Consider the following 20987-nt stretch of genomic DNA (forward strand, 5'->3'; position numbering starts at 1 on the left):
AGTGGGTGGATAAGGAACAAGGAACACGTTAAGGAAAGTGTTAAGAGTATTTTAGACTTTGCCAGAAAACCTGAAGACATCCAGGTACAGAGAACAAAAAAAGGTTTATTGCCAGGAAAGGGGCCAGCAGGACTCATTCTCACAGGAGAGAAGTGAAAAGAAGTACTGGTGATTGTCTTAGGTGACCTATATAACCTAGGAGGTTCAGGAGGGGCTAAAAGGGGCAGGAGGTGGAGACTCTGGTGTGGATGTGTGGGTCAGGGGCTTCATTGTGGTGGACTAGGATTTATGGTTGCTGCCCAAATAGTAGATAAGGGGCCCTGCAGCTGCCCAGACTTGAAGGTCACTCTAAGGGGCTCTTGCTGACTTCTTTTTTTTTTCTTCTTTTTTTGGTTGGTCGTGGGGCTTGAACTCTGGGCTTGGGTGCTGTCCCTGCGCTCTTCAGCTCAAGGTGAGTGCTCTACCGCTTGAGCCACAGCGCCACTTCCGGTTTTCTAGTGGTTTATTGGAGATAAGAGCCTCATGGACTTTCCTGCCTGGGCTGGCTTTGAACCGTGATCCTCAGATCTGAGCCTCCTGAGTAGCAAGAATGACAGGCGTGAGCCACCAGTGCCAGGCAATTTTTTTTTTTAATTATGAAAATACCGTATAGAGGGGTTACAATTACATGGGCAAGGTAATGAATACATTTCTTATCAAGCATTGTTGCCTCCTTTGCTTCCCCTTCCCATCTCCCCCCCTACGGCCACCCCCCCCTTGTTGCCTTCTATGGTAGTCACTGCCCCAGAGAAGTGCCATCCCAAGGTAGAGGTGTTGGAGGCTGATTATTTACTGCTTTACAAAAGGGCCTAGAGTTGCCTAAGAAGGGAGCATGCTAAGCTGTGGAGAGGGGAAGGAGAGTACTAAGCTATGGGAAGGGAGCTCCTTGGGCTCACAGAAGGTCACTCCTAATGCAGGCAGGAGTATAAAGTGACCTCCTTCTGTTAAGGATTAAAGGTGCTCTTTGGGGAGTGGAGGAAACATTTGAGTGAAGACCTGAGTGGTAAAAAAATGATGACGTGGGGGAACTGGGTTCTCACTGGAAGAACACAGGGGTGTGGCCTGGAGAGAGGCCAGCTTGGCCCCATCCTGGAGGGAGGGAAGGCAAGGCCACTTTACACTGAGCGTCTAAACCACTGGCGGGAATTTGGGGTTTATTCCAAGTTTGATTGGGAAATCTTTGGTAGGTTTATATGATCTGACTTACATTTTGAAAATATCACAGGGCTGCTTTGATGGACAACAGACTTGTAAGAGTTACCAGCTCTACCAGGGGCTGGTGGCTCATGCCTGTAAGCCTAGCTACTAAGGAGGCTGAGATCTGAGGATCACAGTTCAAAGCTAGCCTGGGCAGGAAAGTCCCTGAGACTCTTATTTCTAGTTAACCACTAGAAAACTGGAAGTGGTGTTGTGGCTCAAGTGGTAGAGTGTTAGCCTTGAACAAAAGCTCTGGGACAGTGCCTAGGCTGTGAGTTCAAGCCCCAGGACTGGCAAAAAAAAGTGCTAGGGGGGACTGGAAGGGGAGCAACTGGGGAGCCTTGGAAAGACCAGGTGAAGGTGGGCTTGTGAAGTGCCAGTCTCCTCAACCCCAAGAGGGTACCATAGCTGGAAACTAAGAACCTGGCTCCAGGGTCCAGTTTCTGTACTCCTTTCCAGCTTCTCTAGAGCTGAGAAAAGACGACTCCTCCCCTGCTTACCTCCCACGGCAATCTGGGAATGAGTCACCTAACCTTACCTCACCAGTGACCCTGGGGCCAACCCTGGATGAGTTCACACCCCTCTCCTCTCAGGAGGCCAAGACAATTGCTTGGTAGAGGTTTTCGCTCCCTGGGGGTAGGGCTGATGGGCCACCATCGTGGTTCCTAGAGAAGCTTCTGGTAGGATTTGGAAGAGCTTTAAAATAGTGGATCCTCAGCCTTCCCAGTACGTGTGTGTGTGTGTGTGCTCTCTAATGCCCAGCCATTCAAAAGTATTTTGGTGTGTGTGTGTGTGTGTGTGTGTGTGTGTGTGTGCTCTAATGCCCAAAAGTATTTTGGTGTGTGTGTGTGTGTGTGTGTGTGTGTGTGTGTGTGTGTGTGTGTGTGTGTGTGTGTGTGTGTGTGTGTGTGTGTGTGTGTGTGTGTGTGTGTGTGTGTGTGTGTGTGTGTGTGTGTGTGTGTGTGTGTGTGTGTGTGTGTGCTCTAATGCCCAGCCATTCAAAAGTATTTTGTACCAAACACAATTTCCTAAGGTTTGATGTCTTGGAGGAAGATCACTTTTGTTTGTTTCTTTTTTTTTTTTTTTTTTTGCTGGTGGGACTGAATCCAGACTGGTGTATGCCAAACACTGCCTCTGCCTGAAAGTCTTGGCAGAAACAAACAAAAAATTATTTTTTTTTGTGCACCAAAGTTGCTTGGGGTTTGGGAAAGGAACGCAGCCAGAAAGCTCCCCAAGTGACCTACCTCAAAGAGACACCGATGGCTTTTTGGGAAGAGGGGTACAGGAGTATCATCAGACCTCCATTTCTCGGGGGGGGGTGGCGGGGAGACAAGTGGACTGCTGGAAGTTGGGGCGCTATGGAGTAAGGGGTCACCTGGGTGTGCGCTCAGGCCTGCTCAGCCCTAGGGCGGGGACAGAGCTCGGCCCGGGGCATAAGGCGGAGCAGATGCTCACGGGGTGCGGGCTGGGGATCCTCACGGGGTGCGGGCTGGGGATCCGGGCGGGCCCGGGTCGCCTCCAGCGGTGCAGGCCCCGAGGGGCACGGCCCCGCCCCCCCCCCCGCCCCCCCCGCCAGCGCGGTGCCCTCGCTCCACCCCCCCACCCCCCCAGCCGACGGGGTTCCCCGCCCAGTGGAACCGGGCAGTTGGACAGCGTTGGACACACCCTTCCCCTCGTCCCAGACCCTCCGGGGGACCCTCCCCCAGCGCGCCCCGCCCCGCCCCCCAGTGACCGGCTACCTGCCCGGGCAAGGCTCGGTCCGCGGCGGGACCCCGAGCCACCTTCGTGGGGACGGGTGGGGGGATCCTCCACCTAGGGGGTCGCAGGCCCCCCCTTCCGGCCGAGAGGAGGAGACGCCGAGCACACAGGGGGTAAAAGTTGCGTTGAGCCCTCCCCCCCACTTTCTCTCCTCCGCAGTTGCGTTCCGACGGCTGCGGTCCACTCGAGTCCCGCAGGGGACCCCCCGTACCGTGGCCACGGCGCGCCCCCCTCCCCGGAACGCGCGCGCGGGCGGGGGGGGGACCGGCGTGCGGGGCGGGCGTCGCGCGGCGGCCCCGGGAGCCCGCGGGGCTGGGCCGCTCCCGTGCGTGCGCCTCGGTCCGTCCCCACGCACCCATCCATCACCCCTCAGCACCGGACTGCCGCGAAGCCTCGGGCCGGCGGCGCGCACAAGTTGGGGTGTCGGGTCGGCCAGGACCGGGAGGGTGGCGGGGGGGGGGGGCGCGTGGAGGCCACGGCGGGGCGGGGCGGCCCGGGATCGGAGGGAGGGCGGAGGGAAACAACCACGACGGCACGCACACCCCCGGAGCCGCCTTTTAGCCATGGGTTGAAGGTTCACTGCAAAATCCGGGGAGGCCGCGGCGAGGGCCGGGCGGCGGGCGCGGGGGGCGCGGGGGGCCGGCGGGCGGGGACGCCCGGCAACTTTCCGGCGGGAGGCGCGGCCGGAGGGGGCGGCGCCGGCGCGGGAGGCGGGAGTCGGGGGCCGCGGGGGGGGAGGGGGGAGTCACTTTAAAGGCTCTTTCTTACCCATAATGCTTTGTGGGGACGTTGACAAGTGGATCCAAGATGGCGTAGAAAGTAATGACAGGTAAGTCCTGACTTCCCCGTTCTCTGCTGCCGGGGCCGCTCCACCGGCCTCAGGAGCCCTCCAAGGGGGAACCCCGACTCTCCTCCGGTGCCCTGAGCCCCGTGGGGCGCAGTCCCGAGGCGGGTGGGGGACCCGGGCGACCCGCGGCGGGGCCTGGGAAGCGGGGCTCTTCGAGGCGAGGCCCGGACGCTGGGGCTGTTTACAGCTTCTTCCCCCTTGCTCCGTCCCCTTCCCCTCCGCCCGGGGTGGGAGGGCGCGGTGTCCCGGGGGGGGGGCCGAGGCGAGGGGTGGGGCCGGGGGGGGAGAAGCTTGCACCGGGCTGGGCCCGGGAGTCCACGGGAGGCCGCCTAGGCGCGGGCCGCCCCGGGACGAAGCCCCCCGCCGCCGGGGAGGCGGGGAGCGCGCGGGCCGCCCGGGGCCCTCGGGGCCCGAGGCCTCCTCCCCGGGAGGGCCGGCGCCGCCGGGGGGCGCCAGGGAAAGTGGGTCAGGGGTGCGCCCCCTCTCCTCCGAGGGCTCCCGGCCCTGGATGCACTTTTCGTGCTCCCCTCCTTCCTTCGGACATGCTCCTGGGGGCCCCGGAGTGCATCCGCCAGAAACAAGACCGAGGCTGTCCCCTCTTCCTGGAAGTTTCCTCAAGAGTTCCCCCCTTTACGGGGATCAGAGATAACTGCAGAGACCGGGAGAAGTTTGACTCCTTCCCCCCCCTCCTCGTCCCCAAACTCATTCAGACTCCCCCCCCCCCCTTCCCCTCCAAGTGACTTCTGCCCCCCACTCCCCCGACCTTGGCTGGCCAAGGATCTCTCGGGCCCGAGCTGGAAGCCAGGGTTGTGGTACCCATTTTGGACTGGGATACCCTTAGGCTTGTTTTTTTTTTTTTTTTTTTTTTTTGTTTTCAACTCAAAAAGTGGACCTTCTTCCTCACCACTTACACTTTTCAGGCAAATCATTAATAGAGTTAAAAAGTCTATAAACTTCACCAGTGTGGATTCCTGCGGCCCCATGGCAGAGGGAGGGGTGGGGTTAGTATCTCTGCCTACTTTAGTTTTTTTTGTTTTTGATTTTTTTTTTTTTTGATCGTGGGATTTGAATCTAGGGCCTGGGATGCTGTTCCTAACCTCTTCTGCTCAACGCTAATGCTCTACCGCTTTGAGCCACAGCTCCACTTTCTTTTTATTTTTGGTGGTTAATTGGCGGTAAGAGTCATACGGACCTGACCTAAGGGGCTGGCTTTGAACCGTGATCCTCAGATCTCAGCCTCCTGAGTAGCAAGGATTACAGGCTGGAGCCACTAGCACCCGGTTTAGTTTGTTCTTAATTTTGCCTCTCGTCCCAAATTAATGAGGTTTCTTTTCTTTCATTACTTTTTTTCTTTTTGGTTCCCTTTGAAAGTGCGGTTAACCAGTGCTGGAAAAAAGTGACTGTGTTTTGAACTTTGAGAGTATTTTATAATCTATTTTATCGTAAGGAAGTGTTTTCATTTTAAGGTAAAAGAAACATTCATCTACACAGCTGCACGTCCTGTACCATTTTTTGCAACTTTTTCCCTGAGAAATTTATTTGCCCTGTTACTTCAGGCTGATAAAAGTGTTTGCCACTGATAATGCCTGTTACTGGTATTGTACAGACACATTTTACTTTTCTATTTGTCTCAGGAATTGGATGAAGTAATTGATCACTGATGAACTACAGTGCTGGTGAAATGTGTAAGGTGAGACTGGAGTTTTAAAAATGATTTCCCTTTTTTCTTTTTTTTATCTTAATCAGCTTATAAGGGCAACACTGAAACGAAGTGATTTGGTGGGGCCATCTTTTAGTTTCCAAATATATCACTCAGTCAAATGGGGTTTGTGCAGGGCTAGATTTAGAAAGGAAAAATATGTCAAATGCACTAATCTTTTTAGTGACTACAACATACTCAAACATAGTGGAGCTTGTCCAGAGCCAAATGTTATTTGCAGCTATCCTTGATCAGTGTCTTCTCCAGGGGTAATTATAGTTTGCTGCTTCAAGTTTCCTTGTGTAACTTTAATTGGATGTCTTAATTTATATTTCTTTTGATGTCTGATGCTAATTTATCTACATTGAATATAAATGATTGTGTATTATGCATCTACAGTTTGTAGGAGTTGTGAAGTACACTGTGGGACTTTTGTAAAATGCATCCTATCCATTGATGAGAATTATTTTAGGCAGGTCAATTACTTGCCTCTGTTTAATTTATTTATGTTATTATTTTTTTTATGGTGCTGGAGCCTCACACGTTAAGCTAATGTTCTGCTTCTGGACTACAGTCCCTACCTCTTGCTTTTAGTTTCTGCAAAATGGAATAGGAGTTGTCTTTCTAATAATGCTTTTGAAATAAAAATGATAGTGTTGGGCTGGGAAGGTGGCTCAGTGGTAGAGCGCTTGCCTTACATGCTCGAGGCCCTGGGTTCGATTCCTCAGCACCACATAAGCAAAAAAGAAAAAAGCCGGAAGTGGCGCTGTGGCTCAAGTGGTAGAACGCTAGCTTGAGTTGAAGAGCTGAGGGACAGCACCCAGACCCAGAGTTCAGCCCCACGACCGGACCCCCCCAAAAAAAAAAAAAAGAAAAATGATAGTGTTGAGTTTATTAGGGACAAGACTAGTTTGTCACTGTTTCCTGGTATGTGTAAGTTTTTTTTTTTTCAATCTAGCTTGTTCTGTTTTGAACTTAAAGGACATTGGTATGGGATTTGTTTTTTTTTGTTTTTTTTTTTTTTTGTCGGTCGTGGGGCTTGAACTCTGGGCCTGGGTGCTGTCCCTCAGCTCTTCAGCTCAAGGCGAGCACTCTACCACTTGAGCTACAGCGCCACTTCCGGTTTTCTGGTGGTTTATTGGAGATAGGAGTCTCACGGTCTCTCCTGCCCGGGCTGGCTTTGAACCGCGATCCTCAGATCTCAGCCTCCTGAGTAGCTAGGATTACAGGCGTGAGCCACCAGCGCCCGGCTTGGTATGGGATTTGTAAGCATACTATATTCTAGAGAGAAGTTTGTGCATACATCTTTGAATTTTTCATTAATTATTTTTTGTCGGTCCTAGGGCTTGAACTTGGAGCCTGGACTCTGACCCTCTCTTTATGCTCAAGGCTAGCACTCTACCACTTGGCCCACGGCACCACCTCCGGCTTTTTCTGCTTATGTGATACTGAGGAATTGAACCCTGGGTTTCATGCATGGTAGGCAAGTACTCTACCACTGAGCCACCTTCACAGCTATTTTTTATAGTGGGTTTGAACTCAGGTGCTTCCAGTTGCAAGACAAGCACTCTACCTCTGATCCTTGCCTTTAGTCCTGTTTTTCACTGGCTATTTTTGAGATAGGGTCTTACTTCCCGGGGATGCCTGCACCAAGATGTGCTTATTTTAGGCTTCCTATTATTGCTGGAATGACAGGCGAGCCACTACATTCTGCTTCCCTGCGCAGAGACGTAATCTTAGGACTTTTCTGCCTGGGCTGGCTTGGAACTGTGATTCTCCCAGTCTTAGGCTTTCACATAGTTTAGGATGAGAAGTGTGTGCCACTCTCCAGCTGTGGATTGAGAAGTCTGGAAGACTTTTTCTGCCCAGGCTGGCCTTGACTCTCTTTCTCCTCATTCTTTGTCTCTCAAGTCTCTAGATAGGTAGAATTGCTGTTTACAATTTTTAACCAGTTTTTTAGTTTCGAAAATACTTTAGTATGATTTTTTTTGAAAAGTGTAATTATGATCAATGAATAGGTTATTTCAGTTTTTTTCCTCATTGAACACATTTGGCCTTGGGATTTTAAACCTTTTTTTTTTTTTTTTTGGTCTGGTTGTGGGGTTTGAACTCTGAGCCTGTACTCTTCAGCTCAAGGCGAACGAGCTTTTAGCTGGGCTCACGCCTGAAATCCTAGCTACTCAGGAGGCTGAGATCTGAGGATCACGGTTCAAGCCAGCCTGGGCAAGAAAGTCCATGAGACTCTTGTCTCCAATAAATCACCAGAAAACTGGAAGTGGTGTTTTGGCTCAAGCGGTAGAGTGCTAGCCTTGAGCCGAAGAGCACAGGGACAGCACCCAGGCCCAGAGTTGAAGCCCCATGACCAGACAACAACAACAAGAACAAAAAAAGAGGAAGGAACTTTTTTTTTTAGATTGAAATTTTTCCTTTAAAACACATACACAAGGAAAAAAAAAAAACACTTTGAGAAAGGAAGGTGGACATAGACCAAGATTCTTTTTTTTTTGCTGGTCATGGGGCCTGAACTCGGTCTGGGCGCTGTCCCTCAGCTCTTCAGCTCAAGGCTAGCGCTCTACCACTGGAGCCACAGCGCCACTTCCGGCTTTTTCTGTTTATGTGGTGCTGAGGAACCGAACCCAGGGCCTCATGCTTGTAAGGCAAGTGCTCTACCACTGAGCCACCTTCCCAGCTCCCCAAGATTCTTTTGTAAGTGCGCATACCATATTTGTCTTAAAACTCAGCACTGCTTATGTGTATTATTTATAATTCTAATTTTAATTCTCTTTTAAATTTTTTAAAATTTTTTTCGGTCATGGGACCTGAGTTCTGGGCCTGGGCACTGTCCCTCAGCTCTTCAGCTCAGGGCAAGCGCTCTACCACTTGAGCCATAGCGCCACTTCCGGCTCTTTCTGCTCATATGGTGCTGAGGAATTGAACCCAGGGCCTCATGCATGCAAGGCAAGCACTGTACTGCTGAGCCACCTTCCCAGCCCTAATTTTAGTTCTTGGCAGAGCACATACAGACTTCTAAATTGATGTTCAGTTTGCAGATGGAGGGGTATTTTTTATGCCTTAGACATCTTGATTTGAACTTTTGATCTTGTTATTTTAAAATGTATGGATGATTCTGTGGAAAGGTCTACTTTGTGCCTAAAGAAATATTCATTTAGTCTACAATTGGATATTTATCAGTAGGTGATCATGTGTGTGGTTAGTGTTGATTGGCTTGAACTGTCAAGATATTTTTCAGTTTTCAGTTATGTAGACAAGTGTTAGTATTCACTTCAAAGTGAAACTAGGGGTAGGCACTAGGCAACTTGTCACACCGAGTTCTAAAATGGGAATTACCATAGTATCTTGAAGGTGTGTCTTTGTGCTGGATAAAGGTCTGGCTTTTTTAGTTTGTCCTTTTGGCTATTAAGCTAGGACACTATTTTTAGGAAAGGTAGTAGTTTTTGGGAGTCAGTAAGTACAATCCTGTACTTCTCTGTCAACTGAGAAACTGATTTTTTTTTTTTGTACTTGTTAGAAGTTTTGTTTCCTAATAGCACAGATTTTCAGTTTTTCTTATCTTAAAGGCTGTGTACATTTATGGACTGTCCAGTTTTCACTAGCAAAGGGACTGATGCCAAAATAACGGGAGAAATTATTCCTGTTTGCAGAAGGCTTTGTGTAATTTAAAAATGTACAGCATACTCATGAAAGGCTAAGAATAGTGCAGAGGGACCTATAAGTGAGCCGACTGGATCTTGTAAGTGCATCTGTGTTCACTGTCTAGGAAGCAGGCTTGGCATTAATATTGAATGCAGATTAGTCCATAATTGTCTGTCAGGCTATATTTAAGCTCCAAATAAAGGCATATACAAGAAATAAAGCACTTTGCCTGTTGGTTCAAATGTATGGAGTATTTTGGGCCAAATGTATCAATAATAATTATGCAAGGGAGGGGGAGGAACTACTTAAGCAAATTGTTCAGGCTGTTTATTTTCATAGTCTTATGTAGGTGCACTTGCAAATGTAATTGGATCTCTAAATAGTATTTTGAAATGTTTTCTTGAAGGGAAATAAAACATGGAGAGTATGGGGCTGGCACTGGTGGCTCATGCCTGTAATCTCAGCTACTCAGGCTGAGGTCTGAGGATGTGTGAAAGCTGGCCTGGGCAGGAAAGTCCGGGAGACTCTTATCTCCAATTAACTGCTATAAAAAGGAGAAATAGAGCTTAGCCCAGGTGATAGAGTGCTAGTCTTGAGAAAAAATGCCCAGGAACAATACTAGGTCATGAGTTTAAGCCCCAGGACTGGCACCCAAGGAAACACACACACACCACCACCACACCACACCATACCACACCACACGACATCACATCACATCACCTTCCAGTTTGTATTAGTTCTTGGGCATGTTAGGATTACCTCTGTAGCATTGGCTTCAGGAGAATAATGCCTAGTAGTCCTACTACTTCCAGGGTGGTGGGAATAATATTTTTGGGGCATCCTGAAACTGATGAGTAGTTATTCTTTTTCCTTTCCTTTCCTTCCTTTCTTCTTTCCTTTGTTTTCCCTCTCCTTCCTTCCTTCCTTTCCTTCCTTCCTTCCTTCCTTCCTTCCTTCCTTCCTTTTTTTTTTTGCCAGTCCTGGGGCTTGAACTCAGGACCTAGGCACTGTCCCTGAGAGTCTTTTGCTCAAAGCTGTCATTTAAGCCACAGACCATTTCCAGCTTTTTCTGTGTATGTGGTACTGAGGAATTGAACCCAGGGCTTTGTGCATGCTAGGTAAGCACTCTACCACTAAGCCACATTCCCAGTCCTAGTTTTTTCCCTATTAAATTTGTTGTCTTTAAGTAGTTGTACAAAAAAAAGTTACTATTCAACAAATTAGCTTATAATAAGTACACTGTGTCTTGTTTTTATCATTAGAATTTAAAATTTATCAGACTGGTTTTAATACAGGTTTTAATTTTTAACATTTACTTGAACTTAAGGTAACATAAAATAGAAGACAGAAAAACAACCATGAGAAAATTTGTTAATTATGTAATCCATATGTCACACTCTTGGGAATAGAGGCAAATTATTTTGATTATAGCCATAACAAATATAAATTTACAAATATTTAAATTTATCAACAAGAAAAATGTTTGGCTTTAAAAAGCCTGAATATCTATTTTCAGATAGTATATAATTGTTTGTATCTTCATGTAATTTCCAAATTGAAGGAAACTTGCTCTTTCTTTCCTTTGTTTTTTTTGGCCGGTCCTGGGGCTTACACTCAGGGCATTGGTGCTGCCCCTGAGCTGCTTTTGCTGAAGGCTAGTGCTCTACCACTTGAGCCACAGTGCTACTTCTGGCTTTTTCTGTTTCTGTGGTGCTAAGGAATTGAACCCAGCGCCTCATACATGCAAGGCAAACACTCTACCATGAGCCTCCTTCCCAGCCCGAAACTTGCTCTAACTAGCAATTTTTTTTCCCCCAGACTTGGGGCTTGAACTCTTAGAGTTTGGGTCCTGCCTCTGAACTTCCTTTTGCTCAAGGTGAGCACTCTACCACTTGAGCCACAGCACCACTTCTGGTTTTGGGGTGGTTAATTGGAGATAAGAGTCTCACAGGGACTTTTCTGCCAAGGTGGGCTTTAAACTATGGATCCTCAGATCTCAGCTTCCTGAGTAGCTAGGATTACAGGTGTGAGCCACAGGTGCCAGGCCAAGGTGTATTTTTTTTTTTTTTGTCGGTCATGGGGCTTGTACTCTGGACTTGGGTGGTGTCCCTGAGCTCTTCAGCTCCAGGCAAGCGTTCTACCACTTGAGCCACAGGGCCACTTCAGTTTTCTGGTGTTTAATTGGAGATTAGAGTCTCAAGGCAAGCACTCTACCACTGAGCCACCTTCCCAGCCCCCTGTGGTTGTAATTTTTATACCTGAATTTTCCCCTTCGCTTTCTTCTGTGGAAATTTTCTTTATGGTAGAAATATTCAGTGGGGGGGGGGGGTAGGGCTGGGAGGGTGGCTCAGAGGTAGAGTGCTTGCCCTGCATACCTGAGGCCCTGGGTTCAATTCCTTATTACCACATAAAGAGAAAAAGCTGTAAGTGGTGCTGTGGCTCAAGTGGTAGAGTGCTAGCCTTGAGCTGAAGAGCTCAGGGACAGTGCCCAGGCCAAGAGTTTAAGCCCAAGACCGACAAAAAAAAAAAAAAAAAAGGAAGAAAGAAAGAAAAGAAATATTCCCATAATATACATGTTCCACTTTGTCAGCAATTGATATGATTAATTATCTTAAAACATTTTTATGCAAAAATTATTCATGCTTATAGTAAAATAATTGGACAATACTTACATATATAAAACAAAAAAAGTGGCGCTGGGAGGGTGGCTCAGTGGTAGAGTGCTTGCCTTGCATGCACAAGGCTGTGGGTTCGATTCCTCAGCACCACATAAGCAAAAAAAGCCAGAAGTGGTGCTGTGACTCAAGTGGTAGAGCGCTAGCCTTGAGCTGAATTGCTGAAGGACAGCGCCCAGACCCAGAGTTCAGGCCCCATGACCGACAAAAAACAAAACAAAACAAAACAAAAAAAGGTGAAAAAACAAACACCTATGTTCTCCCTCCATTTCTAGTCTCTCTAGTCTCCCTCCTTGGGTTGTCCATGGTAAATAATGGGGTATCATTTAGCTTTTGGAAGGCCTCTGTTCCCAAGTTGTACTGGCAGTAATGAGAGTAGAGTGAAGGAGGTGTGGTCATTGATATAGAATCTGTATGCTGTGTAGGGACCGCTCATTCTCTTCTGCTATGAAGTTAAGTAATTATGATAATCTTAAATTCCCATCAGTTTAAGATAACTGGTGGATGTGTTAGACTCAGAGACAACTAATTTTGTAGTCAGGCTGGTGAAGTTTTGGCTTGTTGATCTTTTAAAGTAATTGTGAATTGAATTTAGATAATCGTGGGATTGGGGAATGGTGGTAATCAGTTACTGTTAAATTTTGTGATAAGCTGAACATTATATTTATTATGGGCTTTTAATAACCCATCATCTCCTTTAATTCTCCTAACTCACCAGATAGTTGTCATTCCCATTTTGCAATGGGGAGGGGAGAGGCGGGGAGGGAGGGATTTAGGCTGGACTATGAGCTAAGTAATGAAAAGTCACAAAATCAATGAAGTAATAGAGCTGGTGTTCTACTTAGTCTAACTTCCTTATTTTCCACTTGAGGAAAATAAGAAACAAAGGGGCCTGGAGTTGAATAGCCCAAGTCACACAGCTCAGTAATAGCAGCATTAAAGCAGCCTTTTTTTACTTTGTTTTTTCTTTAAAAATTTTTATCTGTAGAGGCATATTATCTTAGGATTTTTGGTCTGCTGCTGTTTTTGTCACATTTAATTGAGGACTGTGGACTGAAAGACCAGATATTCCAGCAGTAGTGTAAACTCATGCATCAGAAGTGGTATAGCAATCAACGGCTTGTTTCTTTGAGACACGCTTTTGCTGTGTGGTAGGTTGTACATTTTTCTCCCTCCTGCTTTCGGTCTCTTGAGTGCTAGGATTGTAGGCTGTGCCACCATGTGTGGCACTCAATGATATTTTCCACCAAGTATTTAAAAGCACCCTTCTCTCTTTTTCAGAAATTATAAAGAGCTCTGATGGGCTCTTTGGGTGACACCCAGTGCAGTGAACTGCAGGTGAGTAAGGTTTAGGAGAACAGTATGTAAAAACAAAAAGCTGGGAGTCCCTGAACAAAGGGATAGGATAGACTTCATCTCGCCAAAAGTGTGAAAAACCATGAGGCGGGACGGGGAGTGACTTGGGGGTGTGTGACGCAGTGGTGATCTGAGGAGGTGGGCTCGAACCGAACTGTTTCTAGAACAGACTGAATGATGAATGAAGTGAAGAGGCTTCCTACTGCTCTGTCAGACTATTTTGGGTAGAGGTAAGGGTCAGTTCATCTTCTACTTTTGTTCTGAATAAGTGAATCGAGGAGATGCACTCATTCTGTCTTCATCTGGTTAGAACTTGAATGGTAATCACCTCGTGCCCTGATGAACTTGGCTAAACACTGTTATTTTGTTATCTGTATGTTAGGTATGGACTACTATATATATAGTGTTCTAGAAGGACCTAAATACTGAGAATCTTATCAGGAATAAAAAGCTGGGCTTTTTTCCAATGTTGTACTGTCTCCATTTATGCTATTAGCCCTTCATATTATCTCTTGCTGAAATACTTTCCAATTAAAGACAGTTCTTTTTTTTTTTTTTTTGTTGGTCATGGGGCTTGAACTCTGGGCCTGGATGTTGTCCCTCAGCTCTTCAGCTCAAGGCTAGCACTCTACCACTTGAGCCACAGCACCACTTCCAGCTTTTTCTGCTTATGTGGTGCTGAGGAATCGAACTCAGGGCCTTATGCATGCAGGGCAAGCACTCTACCACTGAGCCACCTTTCCAGCCCCATGGTGGTTTTTTTTTTTTTTTTTTGAGATAGGAGTCTCACCGTCTTTCCTGCCTGGGCTGGCTTTGAACCTTGATCCTCAGATCTCAGCCTCCTGAGTAGGTAGGGTTACAGGCGTGAGCCACCAGTGCCCGGCTTAAAGACAGTTCTTGACTGCATATTATTTTGCAGTAGTTGATCTTTGATAGCTGAGAAAGTGGAACTTGGAAGACTTTTTTTCTTTTTTGACAGTCAGGAATTAAACTCAAGGCCTTGTACATGCTAGGCAAGTATATCTCCAACCCCTGGAAGATTATTTTCATACTCTCATGGAGCATTAATAATAAAATTTTTTTTTTTTTTGGGTCTGGTCATGGGCCTAAACTCTGAGCCTGGGCGCTGCCCCTTAGCTCTTCAGCTCAAGGCTAGTGCTCTACCACTTGAGCCACAGCGCCACTTCCGGCTTTTTTTTTTTTTTTTTTTTTGCTTATGGGTGGTGAGGAACTGAACCCAGGGCCTCATGCATGCAAGGCAAGCGTTTTACCACTGAGCCCCCTTCCCAGCCCCCAGAATTCTTTAATTTGATACTGAAGGTTGAACCTAGGGTCTTCCACATCTCAGCATATGCTCTACCACTGACTTTTCTGTTGGGGAATGATTTGAACTGCGATCTTCAGATCTCAGTCTCTGGAGTAGCTGGAGTTACAGGTGTGAGCTGCCAGTGCCTGGCAACTATTGGAACTTCCTTAATATTGAAAATGAATTAAAAAATAGTTAAGGGGCGGGAAGGTGGCTCAGTGGTAGAGCGCTTGCCTTGCATGCATGAGGCCCTGGGTTTGATTCCTCAGTACCACATAAGCAGAAAAATCCGGAAGTGGCACTGTGGCTCAAGTGATAGAGCGCTGGCTTTGAGCTGAAGAGCTGAGGGACAGTGCCCAGGCCCAGAGTTCAGGCCCCACGACCGGACCAAAAAAACCAGAAAATTGTTAAATGTTTGTTTGAGTTTATTACTCTTAAACAATTGATTTTCTTTACTGCACATTTGATTTCAAATTACGTACTTTTGATTTTTAGTCGTGATATGTACTAACTTAAAAAGTAATTAGATGATAAAACATTTCTGTGCGATGAGTTTCATATAATTTTAATTCATGTGGAAAGGTTACAAATCATCAACTAATGCTCATAATTTACCTAAGCCCTTTTATGTTATGTATGTTACTGGTTGGTTTTCAGTTAACTCTTTAATCTACATCATTGTAGATATTATTGTATTTTGTTTTTTTAGTATATCTTTAGGATAAATTCTGGAATATACATCATTATGTTACAGGATATGAATGTTTTTGTGGCTTTTGGTGTACATCATCATGCTGTTTTACAAGGGTATTGTGCCAGTTTGTACTCCTAGCAGATTTATGGATGTATCTGATTCACCATAAGTTAGACAGAAATTCATTTTTTCTTCAGACTTTTTTTTTTTCTTTGTGCCAGTCTTGGGGCTTGAACTCAGGGCTTGGACTCTATCCCTGAGATCTTTTTCCTCAAGGCTTACCACTCCACCACTAGAGCCCAGCAATTCTTTAGGCTTTTTTTTGTAGTTAATTGGAAATGAGTCTGATGGACTTTCTTGTGCAGGCTGGCTTCAAACTGTGATCTCAGATCCCAGCTTCCTGAGTAGTTAGGATTACTGGTGTGAGCCACCAGCATCTGGCTGCAAACATTTCTCACCCCCCCCCCCCCCCAATGTGTGAAAAGGCACTGGCATCTCTTTGGTTTAATGCTGAATTTTACAATTTGAGTCATTTGTCTGTATCCTCTGATATATTATGCAACAAAAGTGTTGTTGTGGACTTTGTACAGTAAGGCAAAATAACCAGCTAGTAAAAAGAGTATGAGAACATGTTTGTTGAAAACGTTTAGAAGACAGAATGGCCTAAACAGTAAGTGGTCTTGGGGATGGAGTTTGGAGGGGAGCAGATGCATTGTTCTGTGAGACAACTCAAAGTATTTATTGGACAGTCAGTGTCTAAAATCTTGTATGCACTGAGTGTTCTGCTATCAGCAGACTGTGCACTGGGGATACGCACTGGCTTAAGGAGGAGACTGCCTGAGACTGCTTGAGGCTTAAGCATTTGTGGCTACTTGGAGGCTGAAAAGACCACTACTGTAATTCATCTATGGTATATTCTTTGAGAAACTGTTCTGAAGGATTCAGAAATAAATAAAACATCCTTCCTGTTGACCAGGAGCTAATCATCTTTTTTTTTTTTTTTTTTGGTTGGTCGTGGGGCTTGAACTCTGGGCCTGGGCGCTGTCCCTCAGCTCTTCAGCTCAAGGCAAGCGCTCTACCACTTGAGCTACAGCGCCACTTCCGGTTTTCTGGTGGTTTATTGGAGATAGGAGTCTCACGGTCTCTCCTGCCCGGGCTGGCTTTGAACCGCGATCCTCAGATCTCAGCCTCCTGAGTAGCTAGGATTACAGGCGTGAGCCACCAGCGCCCGGCTAGGAGCTAATCATCTTGTAGAGGGAATAAGGGCACCAGAATTTGATAATTCATTGCGAAAGAGACCAACAAAGTGCTTAGGGGAATAACTAGGAGTAGGGATGGAGAGTGGTATTGCCCCCTAGCAGATACCATGGAACACTTCAACTGAAAGGTAGCATTTCAGTTGCTTGAAGATGAGAAGCAATGAAAAGAATAGGGTGTTGTAGTGGTAGTGTGGGAAATGTGGGTGTCAGGAAACTCATATCCAAATTACCTGGGCCTGGAGTTATTACGTTCAAGCACAAAAATGAAAGATGAGGATGAGGATCGACCATTGGAGGGCCTTAATTGTCAGATCAGGGATGAATATGATGGATTGGGAGGTAGGAGTATTGAGGAGCAGGTATCCTAGTTAGGTCCAGGGTAGAGTTCAAATGAGAGGTGATGATGAATTGAATTGGAAAGGAGATAATGGGGTATTTTGGAGGTTGATAAGAGAGAGAGGTGATGACTGATTAGGTGGATAAGGTGGGGGGAAGCAGTCACCCCAAGTCACAAGGGAGGTGGTTGTTGTAAGAAAGGGACGTCAGGGACAGAAGCTTAGGAGGAAGAGTGGGCTAAGCTTTAAGGAGCTAGGAAGTGAAATGATGAGTTTAAGGGGCTAGTAGAAAGTTTAAATCTCAATTTTAAATCTAAAAGGAACTTGAGAGATTTGTTAGAGCAATGGTTTAAGGAAGTTTAGGTCTGAGAACTTAAGAGGAATCAGCAGTTTTCAATGTTAGCTAAAACAGAGTGAAGACTGGTATCTCCTGATGCTGGGAATTGCTTCTCTCTCCCACGCTGGGAAGTGATAAAGGTCCTCACCCAGGTGGAAGTGCTCAGTAAAGAGTTGGACATGGAATAGTTTGAGTCTCCAACTCAAACTATTTATTTATGGTGGTACTGGGGATTGAACTCAGGACCTAGCACTTGCTAGGCAGGCACTCTGCCACTTGAGCAACCTTGCCAGTTCCTATTTGCATTAGTTATTTTTGTGATAGCGTCTTGCTTTATGCCCAGACTGGCCTGGACTATGACCTTCATATTTGTGCTTTCCTTTGTCACTCACATAGCAGGTGCTTACAACTTTGCCCATCTATTTATTGATTGAGATGTAGTCTTGTGAATTTTTATGCCTGGGCTGGTCTCAAATTGTGATTTCCCCAGTCTCCACTGAACCACTGTACCTGCTTATGACTTCTAACTGAAAACTTAAGTTATGGAAACTTTTTTTTTTTTTTTTGTCAGTCATGGGGCTTAAACTCAGGGCCTGGGTGTTGTCCTTGAGCTCTTTTGATCTACCACTTTGAGTCACAGCACCACTTGGAGCTTTTTCTGAGTAGTTCATTATAGTTAAGAGTCTCACAGCTTTTCCTGCTCCAGCAGGAAACTGTTTGCAGTTCTCAGATCTCAGCCTCCTGAGTAGGTAGGATTATCGGTGTGAGCCACCGCTGCCTGGTTTTGTTAACAGAACTTTTTTTTGGTAGTGGGGCTTGAACTCTGGGCCTGGGCGCTGTCCTTCAGCTCTTCAGCTCAAGGTGAGTGCTCTACCACTTGAGCCACAGTGCCACTTCCGGCTTTTTCTGCTTATGTGGTGCTGAGGAGTCGAACCCAGGTCCTCATCGATGCAAGGCAAGCGCTCTACCACTGAGCCACCTTCCCAGCCCTGGAAATTTTTTTTGTCAAGAAAGAATGGGAAGAAGAATGAAATCAATCCCCCAAGTCCCCATCATCCAGCTTTTCATCTATCAGTGTTTTTTTATTTCTTCCTCCCCTTTATTACATTGAAGCAAGTGGGAAAAGTAAATTAATGACCTTGAAGTTTGTCGTTGCAAATAAGGAGAGTTTCCTGGTTTGGTCCAGTGTATTCTGTAGCTGCTGGAACTGCTTAGAGTGAAGAGAAATAATTAACTCCACAGCTCCTGTGCTGCTTCAGCTTTGTGTCTTTGGGCTGACTTATGTCTCCAAAGACTAATAAGCCTTTTTTTTTTTTTTTTTTTTGTCGGTGGTGGGGCTTGAACTCTGGGCCTGGGCGCTGTCCCTCAGCTCTTCAGCTCAAGGCGAGCGCTCTACCACTTGAGCTACAGCGCCACTTCCGGTTTTCTGGTGGTTTATTGGAGATAGGAGTCTCATGGTCTTTCCTGCCCGGGCTGGCTTTGAACCGCGATCCTCAGATCTCAGCCTCCTGAGTAGCTAGGATTACAGGCATGAGCCACCAGCGCCCGGCTCCTTTTTGTTTTTCTTTTTTTTTTTTTTTTTGTCGGTCCTGGGGCTTGAACTCTGGGCCTGGGCGCTGTCCCTCAGCTCTTCAGCTCAAGGCGAGCGCTCTACCACTTGAGCTACAGCGCCACTTCCGGTTTTCTGGTGGTTTATTGGAGATAGGAGTCTCACAATCTTTCCTGCCTGGGCTGGCTTTGAACCGCAATCCTCAGATCTCAGCCTCCTGAGTAGCTAGGATTACAGGCGTGAGCCACCAGCGCCCGGCTTCCTTTTTGTTTTTCTTAACAATGAAACTTGGCTTTGAACCGCGATCCTCAGATCTCAGCCTCCTGAGTAGCTAGGATTACAGGCATGAGCCACCAGCGCCCGGCTCCTTTTTGTTTTTCTTAACAATGAAACTTGTTTCTTATTGAAAATTGTAAAAGTATCTGTGTTGAAAAAACAATTATAATCCTTCTATCCCAAGATACCCACTTTTATTTTTAATAATCTTCTAGTTTGGGGATAATTTTAGATTTGTAGAGATATGTTAAGTATAGGTCAGAGTTCACATCTACTTTATTTTGTTTCCCTTACTGGGGCTTGAACTTGAACTCAGGGCCTTGATACCTCACTTAGCTTTTTCCACGCATGGCTGGTAGCCTACCTTGAGCCATGCCTCCCATCTAGCTTGTTGCTGGTTAATTGGAGATGAGAGTCTCATGGCTTTGTCTGCCTCAATTAGATTCAAACTGTGAGCCTCAGATCTCAGCCTCCTGAGAAGCTAGGGTTTCAGGCATGAGTCATTGGCAGCTGGCTTTATATGTTCCATTGTTTTTTCTTACTGAGTGTTAACATTTTTAATTTCCATGATGCATTTATTATATCTGAGGAGCCATTGTTGGCATAATACTTATTCACTAGTGTTTAGACTTTGGATTTCACCATCATTTCTTTTTTTTTTTTTGGTGCCAGTCCTGGGGCTTGAACTCAGTGCCTGACCACTGTCCCTATGCTTCTTTTACTCACTCTACCACTTGAGCCACAGCGCCACTTCTGGCTTTTTCTGTTTATGTGGTACTGAGGAATTGAACCTACAGCTTCATGCATTCTAGGCAAGCACTCTACTACTGAGGCACCTTCCCAGCCCCCTCCTTATGTCTTTATTATGCTACAGAATTCTTTGCTGTTTTGTCAAATGTTAGTTTTCTGGGCTATGAGTTTCTCCCCTCTTCTGTTTTTCACAGTTGGAATACTAGTTAAATATGTCATACATTGTCTCTCAGTTTGACTTTGATTGATTAGATTGAAGTTAGAGTTTCAAGAGCTACTTTTACTATTTTATCTTTGTTTTTTAATGCAAAATATTCACACATTTTATAAAGATGAGATTACTATTATAATCTATTTATTTATTTATTTATTTATTTATTTATTTATTGGTCGGTTTTTGGGGCCTGAACTCTGGGCCTGGTGCCTGTTCCTCAGCTCTTCAGCTCAAGGCTAGTGCTCTACCACTTGAGCCACAGCGCCACTTCCGGCTTTTTCTGCTTATGTGGTGCTGAGGAATCGAACCCAGGGCCTCATAATTGCAAGGCAAGCACTCTACCACTGAGCCACCTTCCTAGCCCTATAATCTACTTTTTAAACTTACACATAAGATTATATATTTGTGCAATTTTAGACTTACTTTGATAATTTTCTGCTTTTCTTAGCAACCCCTATTGTTAATACTTTCTATAGGCAACCATGTTCTGAGTTTGTTTGAAACATCTGATCTGAAAGTATAATTTTGCTTTTTTGCTTTTTGTTGGTGCTGGGGTTTAAACTCAGCTTGGTGCTTGCTAGTAAAGTTACAGTTTTATGACATAACCTACTGGCATATTGAAGTTAACCTTAATGATGCAGGTATTTGTGTGTTGGTCTGCTGGTTTAATTATGTGGTTGGCTGTTTTACTGAATTGTATTTTACTGAAAAAGCTCAACTGCTTTGAATTATATGATTACATGTCTACACAGATATTCTGGAAGGAAAAATTAAGAAATAACAAAGGATCTGGGTGTGAGTAGCTAACGATTATAATCTTAGCCTCTTAGAAGGCTGAGATCTGCGGATCTCAGTTCAAAGCTAGCCTGGGTAGGAAAATCCATGAGATTCTTTTTTTTTTTTTTTTGTCAGTCATGGGCCTTGAACTCTGGGCCTGAGCGCTGTCCCTCAGCTTTTCAGCTCAAGACTAACGCTCTACCACTTGAGCTACAGCGCCACTTCCGTTTTTCTGGTGGTTTATTGGAGATAAGAGTTTCAGAGT

The 20987-nt window shown here is 46.0% G+C and overlaps 1 protein-coding gene across 6 annotated transcripts in view; it reads left to right on the forward strand.

The window, feature by feature from the left end:
* The first annotated feature begins 3751 nt into the window (after positions 1 to 3751).
* The window catches only part of Helz (helicase with zinc finger), a 145615-nt gene continuing 128379 nt past the window's right edge, over positions 3752 to 20987 (forward strand). For 3 of the 6 annotated variants that reach the window (XM_069993109.1, XM_069993114.1, XM_069993115.1), the window contains exons 1-3: positions 3752 to 3823; positions 5476 to 5531; positions 13151 to 13207. The gene's annotated coding sequence lies outside the window, so the exon portion shown is untranslated. Of the gene's footprint in view, positions 3824 to 5475; positions 5532 to 6883; positions 7020 to 13150; positions 13208 to 20987 lie in introns of all 6 variants that reach the window. The other 3 variants (XM_069993111.1, XM_069993112.1, XM_069993110.1) reach the window with 3 other exon arrangements.

The sequence above is a fragment of the Dipodomys merriami genome, unplaced genomic scaffold, assembly GCF_024711535.1.
Source record: "Dipodomys merriami isolate MVZ:Mamm:240054 unplaced genomic scaffold, mDipMer1.0.p SCAF_42, whole genome shotgun sequence".
Classification (NCBI taxonomy): domain Eukaryota; kingdom Metazoa; phylum Chordata; class Mammalia; order Rodentia; family Heteromyidae; genus Dipodomys; species Dipodomys merriami.